Source organism: Marmota flaviventris, chromosome 13 (assembly GCF_047511675.1).
Source record: "Marmota flaviventris isolate mMarFla1 chromosome 13, mMarFla1.hap1, whole genome shotgun sequence".
In the NCBI taxonomy this organism is placed as follows: domain Eukaryota; kingdom Metazoa; phylum Chordata; class Mammalia; order Rodentia; family Sciuridae; genus Marmota; species Marmota flaviventris.
In genome coordinates this window covers 64,164,956-64,174,332 of record NC_092510.1, presented here as the reverse complement: position 1 = coordinate 64,174,332, position 9,377 = coordinate 64,164,956, and the positions used below count along the sequence as shown (strand labels likewise).

Below are 9,377 nucleotides of genomic sequence, written 5' to 3'. Positions count from 1 at the left end.
ATTTATGAAGAAAAGATGTTTGTTTAGCTAACAGTTTTTAGAGCTCAAAGTTCAAGATCACATGGTTCCATTATTTCAGTCTTTGGTGAGGGTAGTGTTGGTGACATATCATGGTGCACGTGCATTTGAAGCAAGCAAACCTATTATAACCAGAAAGAGATAGCCAGGTGAGGCCCAGGCTTGTTCCTTTTGTAGCAATCTTCTCTGGAGAATTGACTCACAATTCCATGGGAAATACCTTAATTCCTCTTAAGGGCACAACCCCTGTGGTTGCCCATTAAGCCCCATTTCTTAAAGGTTGCATGCCACCAAATGACACCAACCTAGGTGGACATGTGGACCCTTGGAGGACACTCAAATCATATGCAAACTACAACAGTATTTATGTTCACCCTAAAAATAAGCATAGTAATAATCCATTCCTCACAGTTAAATAGGATGAAATAATAGAAAGAACGCATAGAATGTCCTTTTCTTAGTCTATGGCATGCTGTGAAGCTTCTACACAAGGCATTGTTGAGTCTTGACCTTCATCTTGAATCTTTAAGAGTTACCATTTTTGGTGACTCATTCATTCTATTGGATGATGAGATGCATTTTCCCCATAAGGAATAGCTGCAAGGTAATAATGATCTAATTGCTATTGTCTGAATCCTAATTTGTAGTGCAGTTCAAGCAAAGTTCTGTCAAGGACAAAATGAGGATGTCTCATTTAATTCATTATTTTGCACATCAAATATCTGGACACCTGAAGCATACCAATTAGACTTGTTAATATATATATGTAAATTTTAAATTTTATCTAGGCACAAAATCTGGCATTAAATTTTTTTTCTGTTAGTGATATAGGCTGTCTGTGACCAATATAATGTACTTTATTTGATTTGTGAGAAATGTATTTTCTTCCAGCAGACTAGATGTGTTTTAGGAAAACTATTGACTTTTCTATGATAATATAGTACTGTTGTTACTATCCTAAAATTATACCTTTCCATACTGTCCATCTCCTCACGTTTTGTTAATTTGGTGTTCCTATGAAGTACATAGGTAGAAACAAAACCTACTTATAATTAAATGTAAATATTCTAATTTCAAAGAATTAGGAGAAGGTTTTAAAATCAATCTCTTCTTAAAACTTTGGACCAGAATTTTTTGAAGAAAAAAAAAATCAAGTGCTAAGGACTTTATAGCCTTGTCCTACCCTTTCTGTTGGAAATATTTAATTTACCTAATATGCTATGATTTTGAAACAAGAAGAAGACAAAAAATCACTTACAGTATTGCTCATTGAGTCATATTCCACCACCAAACAGAAATTTAATTAGAAACTTAAAAATAGTCTTATTATTATTAACGTTCACATGATGGAGGTAGGTCTTTATACCAAGCCAAGTAAACCTTTCCTTAAAAATATGTAATAAGTAAGGCACACATTTTAATCAACGCATCATGAAAGTACTAAAGTTAATGATAGACAAGTGCTTGCTATTGCCTGTTTCCAGTATTCTTCAAAATAGGACATGAATAATCTTTGGCCTTTTGAAGTATGATTTCATCACTTTCCAGAAATAGTGAACTTACAGAAAGGTTCATGTTGATCTTCACTGAAATAAAGAAGAGACAAAGACACAGAATAAAAAATAGAAAAAAACAATTCTGCTAACTTAAAAATATTAATTTGACTGTTATTGTATATGCTCTTTGTGACCATTTCAATCACCTTTAAATCTATTATCAATCTCTCAAAGAGTTTCTCCTATGTTTATACACACATATTGTACACAAAGCTTATCACTGATAGAAGCAAAAATATTGTACATACACCTAAGTGAATATACTGGATAGAACTACAATTCTATTAAGTAACTATTAGGTAGTTTCTGATTTATAAAACCTATAATTTACATGCTTTTCTTTTATTCAGTGCCTATAAACATAAAATGTTTCAGAGACTTGTCTTTCTTATCTAAAAATATTTTAAAAATTAAATTCAAATGAAATTTAAAAGCATTCTTTTTGTCATGACTGCCACTCTGCTGATAGTTACTAAATTGATTTGCTTTTTCAAATACATGAAGCAGAGAAAATATATTTATTCCTTCAATTGCATACATTTATTTCCAAATAATATTTCAAGGAGTGAACCCTAAGAATTCAGAAAAGAAATTGTTAATATTATTTATTATATACTTAGGGTCATATATATGCAGGGCAGGAGAAAACTAATTATGCAAAAGAAGCTCTCCTACCTATGGACCTGATGCAGTAACAGAGCAAGTGTTTTCTTTTAAACCTGTGCATTTTAGAATAGAAAACTTTGAACTACAAGAAATATTTTTAGGTCTAAACATCCACCAAGAATTTAGAAAAGGCAAAGGGAATTTTGAAAAAAAGGAAGAAACATATATGTAAAAAAGGACCACATAATTTATTATTCAAATCAGGCCATTTTTTTTTTGAGATTAAAAAGGGTGTGCAAATAATAAAAATTATACAATTTTTGAAATGTGTATTTACATATAATAAAATCATTAAGGGGTTTTGTTATATTTGAGGCCATATACAATAAATATATTAAGAACTACTTTTACCCACATCCTCGCCAGCAGCATTTGACCCAGCTATTCCCCTTCTCGGTCTATTCCCTAAAGACCTAAAAAGAGCATGCTACAGGGACACTGCTACATCGATGTTCATAGCAGCACAATTCACAATAGCTAGACTGTGGAACCAACCTAGATGCCCTTCAATGGATGAATGGATAAAAAAAATGTGGCATTTATACACAATGGAGTATTACTCTGCATTAAAAAATGACAAAATCATAGAATTTACAGGGAAATGGATGGCATTAGAGCAGATTATGCTAAGTGAAGCTAGCCAATCCCTAAAAAACAAATGCCAAATGTCTTCTTTGATATAAGGAGAGTAACTAAGAACAGAGTAGGGTCGAAGAGCATGAGAAGAAGATTAACATTAAACAGGGATGAGAGGTGGGAGGGAAAGGGAGAGAGAAGGGAAAAAGCATGGAAACGGAAGGAGACCCTCAGAGTTATACAAAAGTACATACAAGAGGAAGTGAGGGGAAGGGGAAAAATAATACAAGGGGGACAAACGAATGTCAGTAGAGGGGGCAGAGAGAGAAGAGGGGAGGGGAGGGGAGGGGAGGGGTGATAGTAGAGGATAGGAAAGGCAGCAGAATACAACAGACACTAGTATGGCAATATGTAAATCAATGGATGTGTAACTGATGTGATTCTGCAATCTGTATATGGGGTAAAAATGGGAGCTCATAACCCACTTGAATCAAATTGTGAAATATGATATATCAAGAACTATGTAATGTTTTGAACAGCCAACAATAAAAAATTAAAAAGAAAAAAAAAAAAGAACTAGTTTTAAAAATAAACTTTTTTAAGAAATTTTTTTCTTAAAAATTAGTAAAGCAAAAACTATATTATTTGTATAACGTTTTATGAACACATGATTCTTAATACATTTTCACACATTTTAATCAATTTGTCTACTATGTGTCATCCATATATTTTTTTGAAGAATGAATTTTTATATGACTATTTTCTGGCTAGCAAGTATTCATTAGCAGATAAATTGATAAATAAAATGTGGTTCATGTATACAATGGAATATTCTTCAACCTTAGAAGGAAGAAATTCCATTATTCAAGACAACATTGATGAAACTGGAAGACATTAGGCTAATAAGCCATTCACAAAAAGATAAATGCCACATGTTCTTACTTATTCATAGAATCTAAAAAAATTGAAGTCATAGACAGAAGAATGGTTGTTCCCTGGAACCATGGGGTGGGGACAATAGGAGATGCTAGTCAAAAGTATAAATTTAAGATGAGGGGTATGAGACATTCATTCTACACTGTATACATATATTACAACATTACTTTGTACTCCATATGACCAAAAGATGATGAATAGTTGTACTTATGCATCATCATCCAGATATAAAAATCAAGATTGGGGCCAAAGATTAATTTCACACAATACCAACAATAACTTGTTTTCTTTATTAGTGCATTATAGTCAGATAGAATAGTAGGGCTCATTTTATAAATGCATATAACGTACTTTGCTTCATTTCAATCCCCCCAAAATTCTTAAATTCTGAATCTGCATGAACTTGAGAAGAAAATTTTAAACATAAGAAAGACACTAGCTGAAAGCAAGTTAGCAGAAAAAGCTACCAATACTTTTATATTGTATCCAATACAAACACAATGTTTACTATTAAAGAAACAATAAAAAATGTTGAAGGAAATGAAAATATTAACTCCTCTTATTTGATCATTAAAGACCATACCCATGTTTTATCATTGCATTGTACCCATAAATTTATAAGATTAACCATAATTAATGCAAAGAATATATTTCTACCAATTGTTTAAAATACTGTTTGGAAGTAGGCAGAGTGTCCACATATAAATAAATGTAATATCCTATACTGGAAACAGGGGCCTCTGCAGTCCTCAATAACCCAAAGAACAAATCACCTGTTATTTTCTGTTTCCTGGGGTCAAGGAGACCTGCTTAGCCCATTTCAAGGAATATAAGCCTTTGTGACAACTCCAACTTTTAATTTAATTTCTAGGTAGTGAGATGAAAGAAAAATGATGCCCATTATACCTCCAACATTTCTACCTCCTATGGCACCAGAACCAAAGATTTGAAACCTTAAACCTGAAACTTAAATGGGAAGTAAATTTACAATGAAAATATAAGCCTTATTCACATTTTGAGGACTATGATTCTAATTCAGTTAAAAAACATTCTAAGAGACACTGAATTTGGTATTTTAGGAACTCACAATTAAAAATAAGAAAGTAAAAATCTGTTGTTAAAAATCTTAATGAAGAGGATGATATTCAGATGAGTAAATAAAATACATGACTACACACAAAATAGTAGAAATACATACTGGAAAGAGTGGTGCCAAGAAGGAGCTGATTCACCCTGATGAAGGATGCTACACACAGTGGGATTTGAAAGAAAAAAAGAGTATCAAATAATTTACTGTTAAAACCAAAAATTCACAAACATATTTACATACCAATTAATTGATTCAATTAAGCAAAATAGCCCTTTTCAAAAATGATTTACAATATGGCCTTTTAATTTTACTTACCCACAGTGTTCTTTTAAGTCATTTTCCATCATTAAAACATGATTAATTATTTTCATTTTCTATTTCAGTTTATTTGTGGAACATTGCAGTTTTGAGAAAATATTTCCTCTTCTTTTTTTTTCTCAGATGTTCTTCTGATAAGTTCATAACAAATTCTACTATGTGGAAGATATTCTTAATTTTAATTTTTGTATAGAGTGTGTAAATATTTTAACCAAAATATTTAAACAGCTACTGATTTTTCGTTTTATGCTGAATATCTTTCTTGATGAAATATATTTGTAAGTCAAAACTCATCACATAAGTTTTCTCTATTTATAATTGTTTTAAATGTTTACCAAAATTAACTTGCAAAATCATAGGTCCTCTCAATTTAATTTGATTGCAGTACTGGTATATATTTATAATTAGAAATAGAAACTTCATTGAAAAATTCTTTCCAAGTTCAATTGCAGCTTTTTAAATTCAGTATTTAAAGTCTTTGCGCTCCTTTGTTTTAATTGTTTGAAGTTCCCAATTTGCTATTATGGGTATAAATTTTCATGACCACATATGTTGAAAGTTTCCAAGTCTGGAAATTCATCGAAAGCTTTCACTTTTGAAAATTGTTTGTAGTCTATCCATTCAATAATTTCGGAGGTTTTGTACTGATGTTGAATAAGATTTAACTAACCAAAACAAAAATAACAATCACATTAAAATTTGAAAACCGTTGCATAAACGTTGCTAGATTTGGGGTGGGGTGGAATAAGACACTAAGTTAAATTTGAATTTCATATAAAAATGAACTTTGCTCACTATAAGTATGACCTGTGCCATATCTGTGTCTTACATATGCTAAAATTTGTCTTTTATCTGAAATTCTAATTTAGTCATGTATCATATCTGGTGTATCTGATAGCCAGATATTTTGTTTGATTTATGTAGTAATCCTTTAAAGCTGGGACACTTTAAAAATCCATTTGAACATGGAAGGAAAAGAAAGATGGTGTACCTGCCATGATGAATAATTTCTTAAAATAAATCTAGCACCAGCTTCTTCATGACTGTTTTGTATTTTCATTTCTCCAGAACAGGAATCAGAAAATAATGCCTGCATTCCAAGTCTAATCTGAACCTGTTTTAGTGGCTCATGGGTTAAGAATGTTTTTATATTTCTTAATGGTTTGAACAGATAAAAGAATACTATTTTATGACGCATTCCCAATTGCACGAAGTGTGAATTTCAGTAAACACCAATAAATTTTTATTGAAAGACATCTGTGCTCATTTATGCATTATCTATGACTGTATGCTCTCCACAACAACAGAGTACTAGCTAGAGAGACCAAAGATCACAAAACTCTATAAAAACGGTGGCCAACTCTATTCTAAAGTAAGTTATTACTGATTTTGGACATGATTGAGCCATAACATAAATAACACAATTACATTAAATGTAAATTGTGTTGCAGTAAGATTGCCATATTTAGGGGACAAAAAATAAGACAACTTGTTAAGTTTGAATTTAATATGGAAAGGATTTTTTCTCGTTTTCTGTACAACTAGTAGAACATGTGAGTCGTGTGTGTGTGCATGTGGGTACATGTGCATATATGTGGTGTATATGTGTATGAATACAGATTTTGAAGACTTTAGTTTCTATTTCAGATGGTAAAATATTTCACCATGATTTCAAGTAATCATGTTCTTTAATTGAGAATGTTCTTTATTTACCACAACATGATTTTCTGCCAAATTATGTGTGTATATTACCACTGAAAAACAAATTACTTGCTTTTGAAATTAAAACTTTGAACTGATTTTGAAATAGCCATAAAAATGATGTCATGTATATCTTTGAAGAAAAAAAATTAAAACTTCTGGACATTATACTTAAATTATGTTTTGAATGAAAAACTTAAAATTTTTAAATAGTATTTTTGTGAGCATAACAGTTTAGTAATTATTTCTGAAGTTTTGCTATAATATAAGTGTCACTTTAAAGATGGGCAACAATTCTTTCATGTACATGAAAATTCATGATACAAAAAAATGAGCATAATTTATTATAAAATTTGACTGTTTAAAAAGTCTTATGTGACTGCATACATGTTTGTCAAAGGTACAGTTCTATAAATGTCAAATAGAAGCTAACCAGATCTACATGGAAAGTATATTGCAATAGAAAAATGACTTCCACTCAGGGATAACTGACATCTCCAAACTAAACCAACACGTTTTCCCTTCTCAAAGGGGAAAATAGTAAGAATGTAAAGAGAAGTTGGGCAAATGATGGGGAGTAAGCAGCCTTCGTGATCAGTATTATTTGACAGGAAAGTGTTTCAATCTGTTCACCTAATGCTGTGGATGAGATAAGAGGGCACATTGTGTTGGAGGCCATGTATGAATTATGGGTTTGTTTGAACCATCATAAGGAAGGGGGTTTGCTTCTCTGAAGACTCCTGGTGTGAACCCACTGGTTTCAGGTTGCTCACATTAAAGCTGATACCCTACCTTAGCTCACAAACCTAGGTTCAATTGCAGCCCCTGGAGATGGGCGTAACCTCCCTAGCCCAGAACAACTTGTTTTTCCCATTTTTTATTCTGTTTTCCTCAATAAGCCTGCCACAGTAAAATCTTCTGATGTATTTCCCCTTAGATAAAAGATTTGGGCCTTTTTCCTTATTCATTTCCAGTCCCTACCAGGGCTGGAGGACGCATCAGGCCCATGCTTCAAAAATTATATTCTGTGTATTATCTTTTGTTTTCCATTATTTTCAGACTTTTTATTTTCCCAGCCGTTCACACCTCCAGGAATTAGCTCTCAGGCTGCTGGTAATCCCAACAACATTTCATGTGTTCCTGCTTGCTCAGACTTGGGAGCAACCTAAAGTTTCAGGAACCTATGGGCACAAGAGAAGCCTGACATATATTTGTGCAAGAAAAAGTAAAAGGGTTCTTGTGATCACTTTGTAAATACCAAAATTGACTAATCAGTTTTTAAAATAAATACTAATAGTTCGTCAGTAACTTGATGTCTGCTGTCCATATGACAAGATATACTGAATGGTTGATGATAAGTTGTGATACACTTTTTGAGAAAATTGTATATTCTTCATCAATTTTCTTTGAAAGGATATTTGTGAATGTTGGAAGTGAAAAAATAAAAGAGTTCATGTTCACATAACTTAAGTAATAATTTAGAAATGCAAATATAATTGGCTGATACATTATATACTAAACTTTTATAAAGGAATCTCCAAATTAGTAGCACTTAGCTACTCAGAAAGACTGGATTCTTGCAGTTTGATCAGTTATTAAAAATATGGAAATATAAGAGTTCTGCCAGCCCATTTCCCTGGGCAGTGGTTCTGTTCCTTACTCTGGACATTAAAAAAAGGGGTCTGGTGCTACCAAAAAATCCAGGACCCTGGGAGTATGCAAAATTTTCAAAAATGGCTCTTTATTGTGAGCAGCGATTAGCTGCATGCCTGCTGCTGCCTGAATCAGAAGGGGTATCATCTTGGAGTTTGATCTTCAGAAGTTTTGTCTGAAGGATCCCGTTAAACTTTCCTCAGGCATATACTGCTGTTATCAGAGACCTGCAAACAAAATCCCTCAAGGATGACTTGGCAGTATCTTACTTGACTTTACCCAGCCCCAGGCTCTGATATTACCACAAAGTGTAAGCTTTCCTAGAGGTATTAGGCCTAGAAAAAAAGTTATCTCTTTTATGGACAACCAGATCTGTCAAGGGCAAAAGAATCTTTGGAGTATCCCTGGGGATACAGAAAAGTGTCATGAGAATGGATGTTGTGTGAATCAGATGGTTGTGGTTTCCTGCAGTGTATTTATGCTGATGGCTTCCATGCACAAAGTATATGCACCAGGGCTTCTTCTCACTATTTATGTTCTTTGGGATTCTGAGATCCATCACACTATCCATCTCCATTTTGCTCTGGGAATTTAGCTCTGAAAACCACGAATTCATTACTATATATGGCTTCCTAGTGACCTTAGATCATCATTATGCATAGTGCAGCAAGGAATATTTGTGTCCTTAATGGGAATCATTGGCCAGCAGAGCCTCCTCAAAGTTGAGGCTGCCATTGGAAGGAAGTTGGAAAATTACATCATGTCAGAGTGGAACACTCTGGGTCAGGAATGGATTAATACAACTTACCATTTTTGCTCTTGACTAGAATAAACACTTTTTTTTTACTTCAAAAAACTGGAAA

General features: G+C 32.7%; 1 pseudogene; it reads left to right on the top strand.

Annotated features, from left to right (window-relative positions):
* Positions 1-7,248: 7,248 nt before the first annotated feature.
* LOC114089137 (all-trans retinoic acid-induced differentiation factor pseudogene) lies at positions 7,249-9,176 on the top strand (annotated as a pseudogene).
* The last annotated feature ends 201 nt before the right edge of the window (positions 9,177-9,377 follow it).